General features: G+C 43.8%; 1 pseudogene; it reads left to right on the top strand.

Annotated features, from left to right (window-relative positions):
* The first annotated feature begins 64 nt into the window (after positions 1–64).
* Positions 65–18,247, top strand: LOC128084431 (tetratricopeptide repeat protein 38-like; annotated as a pseudogene).
* Positions 18,248–20,470: the final 2,223 nt, after the last annotated feature.

Raw genomic sequence — 20,470 nt, 5'->3', positions numbered from 1 at the left:
TGCCGGTTGCGTAGCGCCAACTGTCAGCGAGCGACCTCGGAATCCTGAACGTGCAGACCGGTACCTGCCGCCCTCCTCCATGGCGCGGCTTGCCAAAAAACCACGTCGGCTTCGAAACGGCCCCTGGGACGGGCTGTCGAAAGGGGCCACGGACCGCACGGAGAGCGGCAGGCGGCAGCACCGCGTTGCTCTCAGCTCGGCGGGTGGATCGGCGGGGCCGCCGCGCCGAGAGGAGGACCGGCCCCGCCCCGCCCCGCCCCGCCCCGCCCCGCCCCACAGAGCGGCCCGGCCCGGCCCCTTGTCGTGCGTGCTGTGGGAAGCGCGGAGTCGCTCGGGCGAAGGCTGAGAGGGGCTTGTGGGACGGCCATGGCACCGCTGAGGGACTGCAAGGTACGGGTGGGCCGGAAGGGAGCGGCGCAACGACGGAGCCGAGCCGAGCTGAGCCGAGGGGCCGTTGCGCGGCCGCAGGTGGCGGCTGTGCCCGCTGTGCCCGCGGGTCCCGCAGCTGCCGGGAGGGTGGGCGGCGAGGGCGAGCAGGTCTGTGCTTCGGCCACCGCCGCGGAAGGAGCCCGTGCTTGGGAACTGCGGCGGCTGCGGCTGGGAGGGGCGCGGGAAGCCGGGCCTGGCGCCGTGCGGCCTCGTCCGGGGTCGTCCCGAGAGGCGCTGTTTGGGGAGCTTCGCTCGCCCTGGGGCTCGGACGGCGGGCTGAGTGCTGCCCGCTTCCCTCTGGGGGAAGGCAGGTAACCCGTGAGCTGCAGCCCTGCCTCGGCTGCTCTCTCGGCGATTTTCTGCTCGCTTCTTTCTGAACTCACGCTTGCGTGTTGTAAGAAAAGGAAAAAGTTTGTGATTTGATATTGTCGAGTACTTCCAGGCGTGCAGTGTGAACTCTCCGGTACTTGAGTGGTTGGAATGTGAGCCTTTAACGAAATTTCGATGAGAAATCTTTAGAATATCGTTTTTAAAATGTCTCCCAGTCTACCTAAAAGCTTTGACAATGAAGACACGAAATATGTGGACAAGATGGGAAGGGAAGCACCTGAGACTGTATCTCCCAGCAGTTACAGGAGAGAGAGGAAATTGTTTCATATATATATACCCTATATATATATATATAAATATATATTCATGTAGAGAGAGAGAGAGAGAGAAAGAGAGATTGGGAAGGGATGACAGGCAGTGGAAAGGAGATAGGAAATAAAAGCAAGGAAGGCAAGAGGGATAGTCAGTACCATGGGTCTAATGTAGCTTGTGACTGTCTGTTAATCCCCGGAACTAATCCAGTCATGATGAAAGATGGGAGAAAACCGTGAAGCCTGGCAGCAAGTAAGGCCCAGGAGGTTCTTTCATAAGGCATGTGTTTTTCTCAGGAAATTTCTCTCCAGTTAGCTTTGTTTAGTGGATACGTTTTATCACCCACATCTCCACTTTTTTTTTCTTCTTCAATATCTTTCTGTTAGCTTGATACTCCTGGCCCTCCAGATCAAAAAAGAGTGGTGCCTTCGTTGCTGTGCGTGAGGATTATTGCATTTTGCAGTGGCCAGTTGTTTCAAGCAGGGCCTCCAACCCTCCTCCAAATTCTGCTTATCTTCATACTGATAATCATAAGTTGTGGCATGGTGACATCCACCACTTGCCCTCCTAGATAATTTGCAGTTGTTGGATAGAGCCTTATCGCCAAAAAGGCCTCATAAAGTGAGCTCTGAGCCAAGGTTTTAGGGCAGAAGGACCAGCACAGTGGAAAACTGGTATGAAGAATGAGAATGCTCACAGAAAAAAACTCCACAAAGGAGCAACCTCCACTAAGAGAGCATTCCTGAGTGGCAGTCAGCCCTTAAATTAGGTCCAAGAGGGTGGAGCTTGGCTTTCAGAGCTGATTGGGTCTTTTCTCCAAGTGCTCAATCAGTTCAGGTGGTGATTCAGCAGTTCACTTACACAAGGGGGGGGGGGGGGGGGGGGGGGGAGAGGGGGAGAGGGGGAAAAAGAGTTGATCACATATTGTGTGATGACAAACTTGTGGTTGTAGTGCCATCCTGCGGGGGAAAGCGTCAGCAAATCATTGCTTTTGAAGTCTGCTGGCTGTGTGTGGGCAAGCAGGGCATGGAATAAGCAGTTCTTTTTTTTGTTTATTGTGCAGGCCTGGCAGGACGCTGGACTTGGGCTGTCGACCGCTAGCAACGAAGCCTGTAAGCTATTTGATGCTGCGCTAAGCCAGGTATGACATGAAGCAAAAATAAGAGAAGGAGGGTCTTGTGCACCAAGTAGTCTTTGCTGTAGCTGACGTTTGAATTTCTGACTCTCTGGAAGATGAGAAGATGGATCTAGTTTTATCGATTGAGGAAAGAACACTTAAGCAGTCACTGCTAGTGTGTACTTAGACGCACGCTCGTGACTCTTTCCCACAGCAGAGTCAAATCTAACAGGAGAGTTGTGGTCTCAGAGGTGTTACGCTCTCGCGCATTTTCTGGGAATAGGGAGAGGAACCAGAGCCTGAGACTGAGGCTGAGTTCAGCCACTGGCTGTCAGCAGAAAACCCAGTTAGCAGGGAGCTCTGCTGAGTGTTGCAGCTGAGGGAAAAGCTTCAGCTGGTGTGCTTATCACCCCTCACACTAGAGAATCATGGAGGAGACGTATGCTGCTTAGAAACTGAAGATTGTTAGTTCTGCTGGTGGCCAGAGTACCTTAAAGAAGACATTTTCTCTGTTTTCTTCCTAAGTAAACTCAGTGTACTACGTGTAAAGATTCTCTTTTGTGTTGCTTCCTTTAACTTTAACCTGCCTGGGATCCTGGGCTACCTGATCTAGTGCCTGTTGGACTGGTTGGCAACCCTGCCAGTGGCAGGGGGTTTGGAACTAGATGATCTTGGAGGTCCCTTCTAGCCCAAGCCATTCTGTCATTGTGTGGGAGAACGAGAAGATGCCCAGTGTCGTTGGCACTGTCTGTCCCTTTTGCAGTATGCAACGTGGCGCAACGATGAGAATCTAGGAGGTATTGAAGGGTGTCTTTCCAAGTTAAAGGCTGCAGATCCAAATTTTGGTAAGTGTAACCTTTAGCTGTTTGCACGGGAAGTGCTGGATGCTACGTAAATCACTCCAAAATAATGCCTCTTGTTTATTTCCATTTAACTTTCAATGGATTCAAAGAGCACGATAGTATTGTTTGATGTGGCTCTTTTTCTGCTACAAAACAGAATTTTTCAACATAGTGACCACTGCTGGCTATGGATTTTCTCCAGGGACGATCGAGAGCTTGTGTGCCACGCTCGTAAAAATCTGCACTAGCAGCAGTGGCCTCTTGTTGGCTCTGCTGAAGTGAATCACCTGCCAACTCGCTGTGTTGTCACCCACTGTTTGGTCTCCATAAGTGTTCAGCAAGCGTCAGTAAGGTCCATAGTTGTCATTGCTTCCACGTGGAGGAATTCAGGGGCACTACTTTGCTTCATATGCACCTCCATGTTGTGGATCAGTGTAATAAAATGGGAGGTATTACTTTTGGAGCAGCCCTTCTACCCTGTTTCTTTGTGTTCGCTGTACTTCATTTTGGCAAGTAGCAACTGGTGTGTGGGGTAGAATTCTGTAATTCATCGTTAGAGGGGGGAGCAGGCTGTGGTGATGTTTCCGTGTTTTTCACTCAAGTCCTCTGTAATGCCTGTCCTGAAGGGCAATGAAAACTGGAAGCTGATGAGTCTTTGCTACAGAGGGGACCCATTTTCACCCAAGGCAACCCAACCCTCTTCATGCTCTCGTAGAGATGAATTAGGTTCATTGCTGTACTGCTCATGATGTGACTTGTTGATTTCCATAGTCATGGGACATGTCATTGCTAACGGATTGGAGCTTATTGGCACTGGAAGCTCAGTGCGGCTCAACAGAGATCTGGGCAGTGCGCTGAAAACAATGATGACGCTGTCGAGATCTCAGCCTCTGACTGAGCGGGAGAAGCTTCACGTATTGGCCTTGGACATGTTTGCCAGTGGGTAAGTGGCTGGCCCTGTGGGGAAGGGGACAGTGGCTGGTTTTGTCATTCAAGGCCTTGTTGTTGCAGCGTACTGCTGCCTTAGGCAGAAATGGGATACTTTTCTGCATAACTCCTCGAAGGTCTAGTGTAATATAATGCAGTCCTGAACCCACACTAGCAATTCTTCAAAAGTACTTTTCACAGAATTGCAGGGGTTGGAAAGGACCCCAGAAAGCTGTTGAGCCAAACCCCCTGCAAAGGTGGGTTCCCTGCAGCATGTTGCACAGGTAGGCGTCCAGATGAGCCTTGAATGTCTCCATTAAAGGATGCTCCCCGGCCTCCCTGGGCAAGCTGTTCCAGTGCTCCTAGTGTCAGAAAGTGGAGTGGGAGATGCTAGTATCAGCAGTTCTGTAAAGCATTATTGTTCCATTCAGTACGAGGAATTTCTGTGCACTCTAGAGAAGAAACCATTCACTTTTATTGTTCATCAAACAAGTGAACATGGCTTTACCTCACGTAATTCATAGCAGAGGTAAAGAGGAAGCTACCGAAGCCCTGCTGTTGTGAGTTCAGTTCCCACTGGAACAAAGGTGTCTGTGTGCTTATGACTGTAGATTAATTATTGAACTATAGAATTGCTTAGCATGTAAAACATCTTCACGATGATCAGGCTGAGCTACCAAGTTCCGTCATTACACCAGGTTCTGCAGTGTAAATACTGGGAAGGGAGGGGCTGGGACTCCACCGCTTCCCTAGGGAAGCTGTTCCACTGGCAGCCCCCTGACTGCCACCTCCTTTCAGGTAGACCCCTTAGCCTCTTCCCAACAGAACAGCCTGTTCCCTCTCTTGCTCCAGAAATGTCTTGTTTTGCAGTCCCTTTGACTTCGTTGCTCTTCTGTGACCGTGTTCCAGCAACTCGGTATCATTTTTGTGGTGAGAGGCCCAAAAGCGAACTCAGTAGTCAAGGTGCAGCCTCCCGATTGCTGAGTATGGGCCCAATCCTTTTCCTCCTCTCATTGACCACACTATTTCTGATGCAGGCCTGGATGCCATTGGCCTTGCTGGCTGCCTGGGCACACACTGCTGGCTCACATTCAGCTGGTTGTCAGCCAGCAGCCACCGCCAGCTCTTTTTCTGCTGAGCAACTTTGCAGCCACTCGTGCCCAGGTCTGTACCACTGTATGGGGTTGTTGTGACTCCAGTGTAGGACTGGGGGCTTAGCCCTGTTGAATGTCATGCAGTTGGACTTAGCCCTTTGATCCAGCCTCTCCAGATCCATCTGCAGAGCCTTCCAGCTCCCAAGCAGGTAGCAGCAGATCTCTCTGTCCCAAGTTCACGTTCAATCTCGGGAAAATCTTCATGGTTCAAGCATGTCTCTTTTGCCTTGCCTTTTGCAGCTTTTGTAAGAGTACTTCTCATGTGATTTCCCAGTAAGTGCCCTGCTTAAACACTGTCATTGTTTCTCAAAGGAAAACACAAACGTAACTAAAATTTGTTCAAGAAGAAAAAGGCATTTGTTGTTGAATCTTCTCTTTTTCAGAATAGGAGGAGTTTAGAACTGACAGCAGGGGCAGGTATGCATGTCCTCTTTCAACGTTTAAAATTCTTGTTTATAGACAGCTTCCAAAAGCTTGTGATGTATGGGAACAGATTCTACAGAACCATCCGACTGACTTGCTAGCCCTCAAATTTTCCCATGACACTTATTTCTACTTAGGATATCAAATACAAATGCGAGATTCTGTTGCTCGTGTTTTTCCTTTCTGGACACCCGACGTTCCTCTGAGCAGGTAGGTCATGCTTCACTTTCAAAATTGCTCCGTATCTGATGTATGCCTACTCTTTTGTTTTCGGTTCAACACATCTAAATAATAGGATTTGTTAGAAACAGGAGTGCAGACAAGATTAACAGCTTCTAGATGAAGTTGAGTGAATTATGGGTGACGCCAGCTCGATCATCTCCCCCGCATCCCTGCTGACACTGTTAGTGAGGTTGTTCTGTTCAGTTTTCAGAAGTGAGCAGTGGCTCGCTCAGTGACTTTTGCTGTCAGATAAGGCTCGTGTCATGTAACGCCTAAGATGGAATGGTGCACTCACTGCAGGCGGGGGCAAAATGCCCTCAGGCTCTTGTGTGCCCCTTTCCTTTTTCCTTTTTTTTCCTGTGGACAAACGCACTGTACCTCAATATGCAGGACAGAGTGCTTTTCTCTTCCACAAACAGTGAAGACAGTGTGAGCTGAATATTAAGCTAGTAATGAAGCTATGGCATCGCGCAGTCTCACGGCTCAGAAGGCAGTGTCATTTTTCCCTCAGTGTCAGCTGACGAAAATGTGAAATCCTTTGTTGTTTTTATGTACTATTTATGCTAATGTCGTTTGTTGGGAAGGTTGGACTTAGCAGTTTGGACCGAGCTTTAGTAAAATTTTTTTGGCACAGTTCTACCAAAGTGCAAACTCTTATCCACTTAATTGGGTACAATTAAGGAGCATTAATCCCAGGAGCCTGTAACAGCCCAGTTTCTTTGGGCCTTTATTGCTTAATGATGCAACCTTTGCCACATTGCATTAAGGTACTTGCGTACAGTGGACAGTGAAGAAAGTGTAGATGGCTGCAGTCATATGTGTTACTTTTGAGATATTCAGGTAACTTTGGTGGCAGCACTTTCTTACTTCTGAGCACCTGATTTTTCATTTTTACAATTGCTCTGTGCAACTCTTAATTCCAGCGTATCCAAAAGGGTAAATGTCAGCAGCTCTTAAATTATTGGTGGTATGCTTCTTGTCACTGATTGCTGTGATGGCTTTTTTGAGCCTCCCCTTTCCTACGAGGAGTAGCTCATTGTTCTGTACTCTGCAAGCTTGAATCCTGTGAGTCCTATAACAGCAATGTGGTTTGCCACCGCCACCAGCAGCAGCCTGACAGTGGATGTCTTTCGCTTACAGCCTAGTGGGTTGAAGGAGCTGGAGTAGTCACTTTCACAAACCAGAGTGTGTGTTGACACACTCCCACTCACCACATTTGAAATGTAAATCTGAAGTCACTTGTGGATGATTTCTGTTTCCCTTGTTGGTAAAATTCAAAGTTGAATTTGAAAAATGGCACGACAGTGGTTGAGACTAACTACAGGAATGGAGACACTGAGTCTAAATATTGTCTCCATTATCTACAGTTCAGCATTGGGAAAATTGTGTTCCCAGTTCCATGTTATGCTTCGGGCCATGCAATTAGTTTTTAGAATATCTGTTGGGCATGAGGGAGGGTTGGTCTTTTGTTAAGTACACACATTTATAATAGGTAGGCTGTGAGCTCTTCCTATTGGTCAGGAAATACATTGCAAGGACTGGTTTTAGTTAAATGCTGTTTCTAGTATGTATTTCATTCCTTGCTTAAATCTAGTTCTGAATGAGTGAAGTGTTCTTTTCTGTTTTGCTTAGCTACGTGAAGGGCTACTATGCTTTTGGACTCATGGAATCAAACTTTTTTGATCGTGCAGAGAAGCTTGCCCGTGAGGTAAACTGCCCGTTCTTGATGGTGAAATGTTTTCAGAGTTGTTAGTCATGTGCTCCCTATCTCTGAGTGATGTTTTGCACAAATGCTGTAAACTGACTCTTCGTTATTGCAATTTTTAGTAGAAGTAGGAAAGAGCTACTGGAAATGCTCAGTTTCATAGGAAACTGTTAATAACTATCCCTTAGTAGGATTCCTTCGTCTATGCCTTTTGCTGCATCCCCCTAAGTGTAGCTGGCTGTTAATTTCTAGTAAAGAATGTTAAATTGATTTATTGTAATCTGCTCTTGACAGTTCATTCTGTTTGGGTTCCCTCTCTTGGGTTCCCTTTTTTTTCTTTTTTCCAGACACATAGTCACGGATTAGTGAGCAGCTGAGTGTACAGTGTTCCTGGGGATCAAAATTAGTCTGCATATGCCCTTTTTATAACGATAGTAGTTGTGTTTGATCTTCTGCAGTCTTCAGGATTATTGCTGTTGCCTTGTGGTCTTGGATGGAGTTGATCTCTAATGGGTGTCTTGGCAAGGTTCTGTTGCATCAGGGGCAGATGAAACTGCTACTCACTAACCTTACAAAATGGCTAAGATACTGTGGCAATTGGAGCAAGAAGGAGTTATTTACTCCGTATTCAGTTCTGGCTGTGGTCTTGAAGAAAAAAGCACTTGCTTGCAAGGAACTGTTGTAGACTGTATTATGCCTGTGCATGCAACTCTCTCATGGCCAGTTCTGACGTATGTCTGTGGAATGAAATGTTGTTGGATAAGCTTCATTGAATCCTGCATTCTGAAGCTGTTTTGCACATGTTCACCTCTGTGCAGTAGAATTCAGGAAATTAACCAGAAAACTTTTTCTTCCTTTCTGTCCAAATCAGTCTTTCAGGTGTAGCTGGTTGGAGCAGGCCAGGGTTGTACCTAACATCCAGCCAGTAGAATTAATCTCTTGTTTCCCTGTCACCAGTAATAAATGGTTATTTGCCAGTTTGAGAGAATCATCACGTTTTCCTTTTTTCACTCATAGGCTTTGGATATAGAGCGGACAGATGCGTGGTCTGTTCATACTGTAGCTCACGTAAATGAAATGAAAGCAGAGGTGGAGAAAGGGTTGGCGTTCATGAAGGAAACAGAAGACAACTGGAAGGTAAGCTTTGTCACAGCATCTCTGAAAAATATCTTTGTAGGTCGTCTTTGCCTGCTCCAGCCAAGTCCTGCAGTTCTTCATCTCATTCCTTTCTGCCTGTGTATGTGTTACAAGCAATGCAAGTTTCAGAAATGAGTAGAAGGCTTCACTTGAGGTGCTGTTATCCATGCTGATTTTGAAGCAAGAGGCAGAAAAATGTCCATTCTGAAAGGCACGTGCTGTGGACCACTTCAAGCCATCTTTACTGAGATTACTCGGATGCCAAATTGCACACGAGTTGGGAAGCGTTCATGCAGTGTGTCCTCTCTCAGTGCCTTATGTTAGCTGGGAGTATTGTTTAAGTAAAACAACACGCTGCTTTTCAACAAGAGTGTAAGTTGTACATGCACACACCATGATGTTTTTGTGACATAAAGCCATGGTCACTGCTGGCAGATGTGGCATCAGATAAAACTTTGCTGTGATTATTATGGTTCATTGATATGCACATGTTCATAGCAGCAAAGTGGGCAATTATATTTTCATATGCCTTTTGCTTAGACTGTGAATCAGACGTCAGTACCAAAAATGACCAAAGATGAGCTGTGAAATAACACATCAAAAACACACAGTTCAGAAAGCTCGTGTAATTAGTTTGTTCTTGTGGTTGGTTTTGGGTTTGGTTTTTTTTTTTGGTGTTTTTGTTTGTTTGTTTCTTTGTTTGTTTTTGTAGTTTGGTCAGTTTTCTTTGCTTCTGGATCTGAAAGGCTTCATATGTCAACTGTAAGAAAATAAAAGAGAAATGATGCTTCTGTCTCTTTACTAGTCTTCTGAAGTTGCTTTGTGTGTCTGACTAGTTTGTTATATAGAAAAACATTGTATTGGACAGCTTAATTAGTCTGTTATGTGGTCCTTTGCTGCAACTAAACCTTAATTTTTGTTTGTGATGTACAGCCTGTTTTTTCCTGACCATTACCCGTGAAGCAGGTAATATAGTAATGTTCAGAGCAGGAGCTTGTGTGGTTTGCTGTTGAGAGAAGTCCCAGGAAATTATTTCAGTCAACTGAGGTCATCATTTCTCCTCACCCTAAGAATAAGGCCGGATAATGAGACTAGATGGATGGTTTACTTTTCAGGTGTTTTTAATCTGTTCAGATATCAAGCTTAGATGTGCAAACAACCATCTCTTGAGGTTCATATCTGTCATGTCTTTAGAAGGCATCTCATCCTTTGACACAGTACTTTTAATGACAGTTTGGGTGGCACCTTCAAAACCACCAACAACCATTTTTGAAATGGCTCTGTTTTGGACTCTGTTTCTTAAAATAGTTCCATGTCTCTATCATTTATAGCCTTTATATGAATCAAACAAAATGTGGAATAAAGCAGAAGTAGAATTGTCTGATATATCCTCTTGCCTGGTCCAGTATAGTTAAGACTTATAACAACTGACGTTGTCATAATAAGGCTTATAATAGCTGACGTTGTCATACTGAAACGTATATATTCACTTATGCAATATTTTTCATTTTAGCCATCCTGAAGCCAGTTAAGATGTAACCATGTGGAAGAAAGCAGAGCTCTCTAAAGCCTTAACTATAGTTGCTTGTTTTTGGAGTGATCAATTTTCTAATGATTGGGATTACCTATCTGTACTGCCAGAGTATTTGGGCTCTACTTGTTGCCCATTTCTCATTTAGCAATTTAATCTCATTCAGAACTCCAGGTCAGCAGCAGAAGAGGGGTTTTGTTTTATTCAGTGAATATCCCATACTATTATTCATATGTTGTTTGGTATGTTCATACGATAGTAAACGTGGTATGATCAGATTTAGGCCTAACACTTAACTTTTGAGCTGCTGCTGTTGATTTTGTGGTGTAATATTAAACAAGGAAAGATTCCTACAGGACTTACTGCAGCTCGAAAAAGTTCTGACATTCACTGGGTATCTTTATGCTTCCTGCAATTGAAGCACTTGCCAGCATGATAATGAAGATGCTTTTTTTACTTGTGAGTAGATTAAATTTAACTACTGTGTTGAGGGAGAATGAGAACAGAAAAACTTTCTGGTATTTTGGTTTTTCCCTTAAGGATAATGGAATTATATTCCTGTTTGTCTATTTCCAGCTTGCTCACAACAGTTAACAGCAATTACATTGCCTCGAAATACGGGCTAGGAAAGAGCATTTGAGCTCCTGGCGTCAGCTGGGAAGTATGGTGCGAGGTTGGTAATGGTCAGGGAATATTCATCTCATCTGAGGAACTGCCCACGTATCTGGTATCTATTTTGTGGTCAGTAGTAAGACATAAGTTTGAGAAGTGATCACTCAGTCTGAGATGGAAATCTAGGTGAGTAGGAGGAATGGCCCTCATAAGGTGGGCCTTTCCTGCACACTGTCCAGCCACATTGCTTCAGTCAAGACCCTTACATGTTAGATGAGACAAATCTTACTCTTGTGATAGACAGTTTGTGGATTTTTTTCCGAAGGAGTGCTGCAAAAGGGTGAATTCTCCTGAGGCATCCAAGCGCAGTTCTTCTCTGCAAAAAGACTTGGGGAAACTTTGGTTTTTGTAGTGTCTGCCTGAATTGGAAAGGAGCGAGTGTAAGAGTGAGAGATTTCATGTAGGCCAGCAGATGTGAAGTTCTTGTCTGTCCTGTCTTTTGGAGCACTCGGCAGTTGAAGAGGAAAACCGAAATCCGCCTAGGTATGTTGAGATGAGAAGTTATTGTGTAAACCATAACATTTCTCTCCTTTTTCTTTTTTGCAGGGCAGTGATATGCTTGCTTGCCACAATTACTGGCACTGGGCTTTATACTTTATGGAAAAGGTATGAGATATTTTCGTACTGATGATTTACGGTCCAGACAGAGGATTCATCCAATGCTAGTTAAAAGGCAGTCCTAGCATGTATAGGGATTTGTAGGTTATTTCAAGGGATGCTGTTATAAAATAGCACAGTGATGTTTTTACTGGATAGTCCTGTAGTACCATTATTTTGGCAACTTTTAATTACACCGAACAAAGATCCATCATCTTTGCTGGAATGTTGAAGGATTGCTGTGAAATAATCTCACTGATTACACCTGGCACGATTATTTGATGGATATAAGAACTTGGATCACCTATTTTTAGAAAACAAAATTACAGAAAGTTCTCTTCAAATTCAGTGCAAAGCTGCTGACCTCAAAATTGACTGACTGAAACAAGACACTAATCTCTGTAGTTCAATCTCTGTAATTCAAGTGATTTAGGATCTAGTGAAACTCTTTAGTAACGATTGCAACTTGCCCAGCATATCAGGTTGCAGTGCAGAATTTCCTTGGAGTTCATAATGCTTAGCACTGGTCACATTTGTCTCCTTAATGAATTGAGCCCAATGTCATTGCAGAGGTGCCGTCCTTTGGTCAGAACACAGTGTCAGTTGTTTATGCTTCGTAGTAATGACATAGAAAGCATAGCTCTCAACAGTAGTTGAGGATTCTGAAAGGAAGATGAGAAAGAGATGAAACCTCATCTTTCTCCCTTGTGTGGAACACGCACCAGTATTTGTTCTCATTATTGAAAGCAAATTAAATATACTGGCTATTTTAGCTAGTACATCCTGCTTTATCTCACAATCACAATCAGTTGTTTATGCTTCATAGTAATGACATAGAAAGCATAGCTCTCAACAGTAGTCTAGTACCTTGTTTGTTTTGCCACCTTCTGTCCATACAGATCTTTTTTACAGCTTGCTTAAGAAAGTGCATGTTTTATGAAACAGTATTTTTTTGCAAAGAATCCTGAAAGAAAGATGAGAAAGAGATGAAACCTCATCTTTCTCCTTTGTGTGGAACACGCACCAGTATTTGTTCTCATTATTGAAAGCAAATTAAATATACTGGCTATTTTAGCTAGTACATCCTGCTTTATCTTGGTCTTTCTTTCTTTTTGTTCTTTTTTTCTTTTTGTTTCTGAAGTCAGGAGACAATGATGTAATGTTATGGCATTTCTTAATTGTATTTATATCTTTGGTTGCTACCCATCACTCTTGCTTAGTCTTCCAGAATATTAATCACATGGTCCTTGTTTGCTTTTACAGGGGGAACATGAGGCCGCTTTGACAATTTATGACAACCATGTGAGTAGGAGCCTTTTATATTTATTGAAGGGCATGCTGCAGATTGTGATATGTGTTTTCTTCCTTCTGCAAGAAATTGAAACCTACCATGATTTTGTGCAGTGCATGTAAGTTTAATTATCTGAGTAAGTTCCTGGTAATACAGCTTATGAGCACTTGTGATTACAGATAGCTCCCAGGCTCCTGTCGGGTAGAAGCATGCTGGATTTAGTAGATAGCTCTTCGATGCTGTACAGGCTTCACCTGGAAGGTATGATATCCAACTGTAATTCTTTTTAAACAGTAAGGGGAACGGTTTTCTTTTTGTCTCCCCCTCCAACACACACCCTGGCATGTCAGAAAAGCGTTTGAAGACACTTAGAGAGCAAGCTTGGTCAGTGTTGCAGAAGAAATCTTGCCATTCTGCTCCTGAGAAAAGCCCCAGTGTGATATTTATAATAATAAGCTGAATTGGTTTGGGTGGAATAGAGTTAGTATCTCATTCAGCTTAAGCTAACATGGGTCACGTATTTATTTATTTCAAAGTTCAGCTTACATTGTCCCTGGAGATGTGAGGATGAAAAATCAAGTATGTTAGCCTCTAAAAAAGCTATAGAGCTTTCTCTAAGCAAATTTCAAATTAAATACTTCATATTTTGATATTGATTAGCCTCTGGCTTTTGTGTACTTCTGTAACTCATTGGCATTTCTTGTTACATTTTCAAAGCTAAAATTTGTATTCCTGAACAAGGCAAAGAGGAGTAACTTTACTTGTATGCTACTGAAAGACCAATGGTGTATTGGGTTTATTTATGAAATTCATCTTATGACTCTGCGTTATTTGATTGCTGTGGGTGAATTGGAATGAACATCATCTCCAGGCAGATGGTAGCAATCTCTTAAAGAAGAGAGATCCTCCCATAATGCAATCTAGAGTATTGGTGATAAATTACTGACAGTCAGTGAACCCTTTGCCCGGATAAGGCAGGCAGTAACTAAACATTGCAGTATAATTTTGCCACGTCAGAGACTGTGTTTTTGAGTTCAGTAGCAGTGCTATCCATGGCACATGATGCTGATACATACTACTAAGCAATGCTCTTGCCCTTGGTGTTGTTATTTAAATAATATCTTTTACTGATAGGTGTGAAGCTTGGAGACAGGTGGGACAATGTCCTGAAGCGTGCAAAGCAGCACAGCAAAGACCACGTTCTTCTTTTCAATGATGCACACGTGTTGATGTCCTCCCTTGGAGCCAAAGACCACAAAACTACGAATGAGCTTTTAACAACTCTTCAAGAACTTGCCAAGTAGGTTACGTGAACTAAAGTACTGTGTTGAATAAATATTTTGGCCTCTGAGCATCTGAGGGATGCGGAAGTGATGCAGAAGTGTTCCCACACGCTCCTCTCTGCTTTGCTGCCTCCCTGGGTGAGGCCTGGTTTAAATAGAGCAGTGTCCATTTAGGTCATCTCTGTAATTCTTTTTGTGAGTTGATGTCGAGAGGAGCTTCTGTTCGTGGTAAGCAAGAATCTCTTGTGTTTGTCACAGCCACTACGGAACGTTTGCCTTGTATTTTCTTGCTGTGTGTTCGTACTAAGTTACGTAATGTGCAGCGATAAAGGATTTCACCTGTAGAACAATACGGACACTGTGCAGTGTGCCAGCTGTCTGTGCTGGTTCTTTCTGCTCTGTTTTAAAAGAAAGTAACAGTTAGCTGGTAGTGAGACTGTCATAGTCCCTCTCTGGGAAATTGGTTTCTAAGCAGTGCTGGAATAGTTCTTGAGAATTTTGCTTTCGAGTTCATTTACTTGCATGAATCGTGCATTGAAGCTTTTCAACTTAACAGCGTTGTGTTTTTCACTCACACCTTGATCAGATTTAAAATCAGTGCAGAGTTCTCTGGCTTTTTCCCAGCCAAGGTGATATGTTGCAAAGGCTTGGGCTTGTGACGTGTGTGAATGTGTGCAGAAGGATGAAATCTGATTGACTGATGAGTAATGATGGAATCCTAGAGTCACAAGGTTGGTAACAACATATAAGATCTTCTAGTGATGGTCTCTCATCACCATTGCCACCACAAGCACTACACCATAATAGAAAGGTGCAAGTAAAATAACCTCAGCAAAAGTAACCGTGTAAGTATGGTACCTGAAATATCACGCTTGGTTGACTCAGAAGTAATTCTGTCTGCAGGCAGTGCCAGGCTGGCATTAAATATGCGTATTTCTGATTTGATTTATGAGAGTTAATCACTTTCTCGTTGTACAGAGAACCTGGCGAAGACCACGAGCTTTCTCTGGCTCCCAGTGTGGGGTTGCCATTACTGCAGGCTTTGGTGGAGTTTGAGAATGGGAACTGTGACAAAGCTGTCGATCTGCTGTACCCGATCCGTTACCAACTGATCCAGCTAGGAGGCAGTAATGCTCAGGTAAAGGACATGAACAGAAGATGCGACCCGAGATGTGACTCGGTCCACTTTCAGTAGCCTCCCTTAGGTGCTTTCATTATTAAGAGCCCTTGATTCCTGGAAAAGGGAACAAGCGAGCTGTGCTTGTGACTGAGTCCTGTTTGCCAGCACTTACCAGCAGTGTCAGCTATTCAAGGTGCCAAGAGGAAAACTTCACTTGGGGGCTGTTTTGTAAGCAGCAGTACTTTCTCGGTTACTTACTAACTTAGCTCTTGACTCACTTCTTTTTTCAGAGGGATGTTTTCAGCCAGCTGTTGATTCATGCTGCTTTAAATTGCAAATCCCAAGCCAAACAAAACCTCGCTAAGTGAGTATTTTTCCTGGTAATTTTTTCTTTCTGTGGTGACAGGACTGTTTTAAAGTCAGGATGTAGCAGAGTAGCTCCAAACAACTGCGTCCGTGCTGAAATTACACGCAAGCATTCGCGCTGAATGTAGTAACACTTAACTAAGATGAGAAGCGCAGTAGCTGTCTGTTCCAGAAGGGCAGTCTTACAGTATGGATGATTCGTTTGTGTTTGTTGAAGGGCAGTTGACTTTCAGATGTTCTGTCTTACCCTGTGGCATCTTGCCGCTTGGTTGTGTACTTAATGGACTCCTAAGGTTTGGTGACCTGCTGGAAATCAAGGTTATCCTCATGCTAGCAGCTGTTTTCCTGGCAAATAGGATGAACAGATTCTGATATGCCTGCTTGCTTTTGTGCAAATCACAAGAGTTTTGTTTAGTAGAAATCATAGGTGTTCCTCATTGTCCTGCTGAGAGTTCTGTTTAAATTTGTTAACTGAGCCTGCTGTGCACTTAAAGGAACGCCTGTCTCCTCAGGACAACGTGAAGCCTTGCCTGTTTGCCTCTTGAAGTCTTTTTGAAACACGAGTAGTAGATAGAATATCAGAACGACTGTTGTGTGCCCTCTGCGTGCTGGTTTTCAGTCTGTGTCAGTGCTGGAAAGAACTCTTCTGCCTGATCTGACTGCCAAGGCCAGATGTTTTCAGTGAAGGAAATCAAGAGCAGGTCTTTAGGTGTTGTCTTCCTGCTCTTGTAGGGCTGTTGCTGAGAGTCTTATGGGAAAAGCGATGTGCTCAGTGACTTTCTTCCCGTTTTCCTGCTACTTCTTCTCCTTTTTCAGGTGCCTCCTGAGAGAGCGTGATGTGATGAGACCAAATTCACCAATGACAGAGCGACTCATAAGGAGGGCAGCGGCTGTTCATTCAGTGGCATAAATCTGTCCTCACTGCTAGCAATAAGCTCATCAATCGAAGTCTGGGTGCTTTGGGTGGAGGGATGCAGTGCTGTAAAGCATGCTGGAGAATCCCTAGGAGCGAGAGATCTGATGACAGCTGACTTGGAAGATACAACCTGAAATGCAACAGCTTTAAATCCTGGATGATTCCACTAGGAAATTAGAAGATTACCTGCTTGTAATGCACAGCTACCTGAATCTTCCTGGGACACCGTTTTCTAGTAGAGTTTCTGTGCAGCTCCCTCTGAGCGTGCTCATATTCAGTACAGTAGCAATGCCAGGCTTTCAGTCCTTCATTGGCCCAGTTTGTTACTTTGTGAAAATATGTTAAATAATCAGTAAACTTTCCAGACAATTCAGATGGACCTTCTCAGCATAAGAACAGGAAAGTATGGAGCCAGAGCCAATAGAGTGTGTCAGGTTTTCAATCCACTAAGTCTTGATTTACACTGGCTTTACCAATCTGTCTGCCTTCAGAATCTGTTTCGTGGTGCGTATTTTTAAACACTCTCTTACAAGAGTAAGTTACATTTTTTTCCTTTCAGTATGTTCCCTCAGAGTTTCCTTTAATTACTAGGGGAATGAAACCAGACAATGGGGACAATAGCTAACTGCTTGTTTGGACTATTTTAATGTGGATGGTTGCTTAGCATGTTATCTTCTTTTTACTAGACATTTTAAGCCTGGATTTCAGCTAAAACTGTGCGATCTCTGAGTAGTAGCTACAATCTTAGCACTTTCCTTAACTCTGGGAATGTCAGGCCTTACTACCATCTCGATAGTGCACATGCCATGTTAGCAAAGTAGTGTTTAAAACTATTTTTCATGCACTTGAGAGGGACATTGGGTATCTCAGTGCAGATAAAGACTGGAAGGAAGCTCTCATGGAAGGAGAGCTAATAGTAACCAACACAAAGCTTTATCCTGCCGCAAATGATTTATCAGGCTTTGATGCTGCAAATAAGGCGTGATATGAACTGTGAAGCTCTGAGAGTTTCTGGTGCCTCTGGATTTCTGCCTCTGCAGGGTAGCAGAGGTAACGTTGTCTTGGAGCAGTAATACAGAATTCCCTAATGAAAGGAAGATAGAGTTTCAAAGCAATTTTAAGGCCTCCTCTTGTTCCAGAAGAGAAATGCTTCCCTCTTTAACTACCTAAGCTCTGACATGTGCAAGCACTCCTGAACTCATGTGCCTGCACCTCCTTCCTTCCAGTTCAGGCTCATCCCCATGTCCCACTGCAGTTTTCTCTCACATGTAATCCTTTTCATGCAAAGCGTATGTGTAGCTGGTCGTACTCTTACCCTGATGTTCCTACACCTAGACTTCAAATGAGCAAGTGCCTTGCTGCCAGCCTTCTTCCTTCATTTAAGGAAAAATATTTTAGCTATAAATTGATGACAGTGTGAAATCATTTAAAGGCTTGCATCCTTTTGAATCCTGGGGAGAGTCATAGTTCCCAGCGTATCAGCTAAGTCAGTAGTTTATGTGCCCAGGCATGGTCCAACTCATTTTTAGTCTGTATTTCAAGCAGTGACTTCAGCAAATAAATTTTTACTCAATGAATGTCAGAAATCTTACTAGGCAACAAAAGCCTGGGAAATCTGCTGCCTGCTTACAAAATGTGTATCCTAAGTGATGAATTGCTATGCAAATCTAAGAATGATGTTTTTAGTACTTCTGATTTACATGATGTAAATCATGTATGATTTACAACCTTGTCTGCTTTGCATCAGTAAATTCAGAGATGAGCTCAGCTGAACAAGAAGCGTGTGATTTCTTTGCCTCTAAGGATGAATCTTCTAAATGGGTTATTCAACTTGAGTTTGTAAACCTATAAAATATGCTTTGTCTTTTTTTTCCATGAATGTGACTAGAAGCTTTTTTCATTCATTAGTACTACGTTTTGCTATAAATGAGCACTTTTCTGTTTTTCTGCCCCATCTTTCTCTTCTTCCTTTTATTTGAAATGATCCAACTGGTCTTTCTGAACCATTTTTAGTAACTGCTATGTGAAATAAACAACAAACACACATAGCTTGGTCAAGAACAGGAGAAGCAGAGGAAGAACTTAACCAAAGAGCGTGCTGACTCCTAGAAGCTCCCCTTTTGAAATCTCAGTAGAACAGTTGAAAATCAGCTGTTACCAATATGATGTAAGCATTTGCTGTGATGCTTTTTTGCACAGATTGTGTATACACAAACACATCCTTGCTCTTGTTTTATTTTTGCCGCTCACTCTGAAGTGAGCTACTACAATGGCTCAGATACAATTGAATGCTGCAGCTTTGGATCAATCCAAAGACTTGAGCCCTTAGTGCCTTTTTAAGAGTCCCGGATGCAAGTAAGCCCCAACATTAGTTTACCAGTATAAGGCAGGGCCCCGGGTGAACCGTTCGTGCAGTTTGTTGATAAATTGAAAAGTAGTCTGGTTAAACAGGTGGAAAATGAGGAAGCACGGGAAACATTGCTACAAAAGACGGCTATAAAAAATTCTGCTGAGGATTGTCAGGGAGTTCTCCGCCCTCTGAATAAGCCTACCCTCTTACAGCTAATAGACACTTGCAATAAAGTGGGCACTATGCAGCATCAGTGCAACATCATGGCTGCAGCGTTTGCGGCGATGAAATCAAACTTTTCAGAATTACTTTGCATGTTGTCAGCCAGGTCACTTGCACCGAAATTGTCCAAACAAAAAAGTCACTCAGCTGGCCACCCCGGGGCTGCCTCACAGCCCAGCATGGAGAGCTCCAGCTGCGAGAGTCTCGGCACCAGGCAGGCAGTGGCAGCGTGGCCGCCCAGCGCCATATTTAAAAGAGGTGTCTAATGAGCGGCTATTCACGTTACTGTATTCCCTTTTGTTTTTGATTAATAGCTGAAAGGAATGTTACTTCATCACACATATTTGGTCCCATACCATCTTGCCCAGACTGTTTACAGAAGTTAATAAACACGCAGATCAAATGGCAGGTGTTGCGATTGTACCTAGCACATTTGAACAGACGTAGTTATTGCATACCTTTTAACACCAAAATGTGAAAGCTTTGCTAATAATTGGGGGAAAAGGTTATGCTTGTGTTTCCACAGGCGCTGGTCCATGATGGGTTCCAGCCAGAGTCATAAAGCCCTTCTTGACTGTACCATCAGCGTCTTTGGATCCATAACAACCTTCTGTGGATCCGCTTGGTACAACTAGACTGCAAGTAATCTCTCAACATCAAGCAATGTGACAACTACCTCAGAAAGTTTGTTTTGTGGGGCAAAAGCTACGTGTTGAAAACTCATGGGGTTGGTTTGATGGGTGATATCAAGGTTTAGGACTGTGGGTCCAAAAGGGTGCAGATTAATGTGTCTTTTTGTTTTTGCATGCTTGTTGGTAAGTATTCCTTATATTCAATCAAATGGTTGTTGTTCAAACTAATAAAGAAGGGGGAGATGTGGGACCATACGAAAACAAAGCACTCTGAGATGTAAAAGACCTTGGGATGAGTAAACAAGCTCAGCAGCTACTTGCGCCAGACATAAACATGCATGGGGCGCCTGGCGAGTACACATGACCAAGGGTTTGTTGCAGGGGTATAAAAGGTTGTGAGTTCCTGCAGTAAAGATCTTTGTCCTGCAATAGCAGCAGAATCCATGCTAGTTGCCACTGGCATTGATGTTTTATGGGGTCTGGCTCTCCAGCCAACTGTAGGAGAGTTCAGACTCTGTGAAAGGTGTATTAGTGCCTGGGTGGTGCAGGTGATGTTGAGAGGCCATGTGAAGCATGAGAACCACGCTGGATTACTAATGTGAAGCAGTATAGACTCCCACAGCAGGGCAAGATGAAATATTGAGGACTGTGCTGGAATTAGAAAAAGCTGGGATCATAAGATCTGCACATAGCCTATATAATTCCCGTATGGCCAGTATGGAAGTCATATGGCACATGGAGAATGACAGTAGTTTACGGAGAATTAAATAAGGTCACACCGCTGTTCATGTAGCCATAACAAATATCGCTTCCCTAATGGACACATGGAGTAGGGAGATAAAAACTTTGTGTCTAGGACACCATTGTGGAATGCATTCTTCAGTATTCCAAT

Source organism: Tympanuchus pallidicinctus, unplaced genomic scaffold (assembly GCF_026119805.1).
Source record: "Tympanuchus pallidicinctus isolate F22 unplaced genomic scaffold, pur_lepc_1.0 scaffold27, whole genome shotgun sequence".
NCBI classification, from domain to species: domain Eukaryota; kingdom Metazoa; phylum Chordata; class Aves; order Galliformes; family Phasianidae; genus Tympanuchus; species Tympanuchus pallidicinctus.
This window is presented reverse-complemented; position numbering and strand designations above follow the sequence as displayed.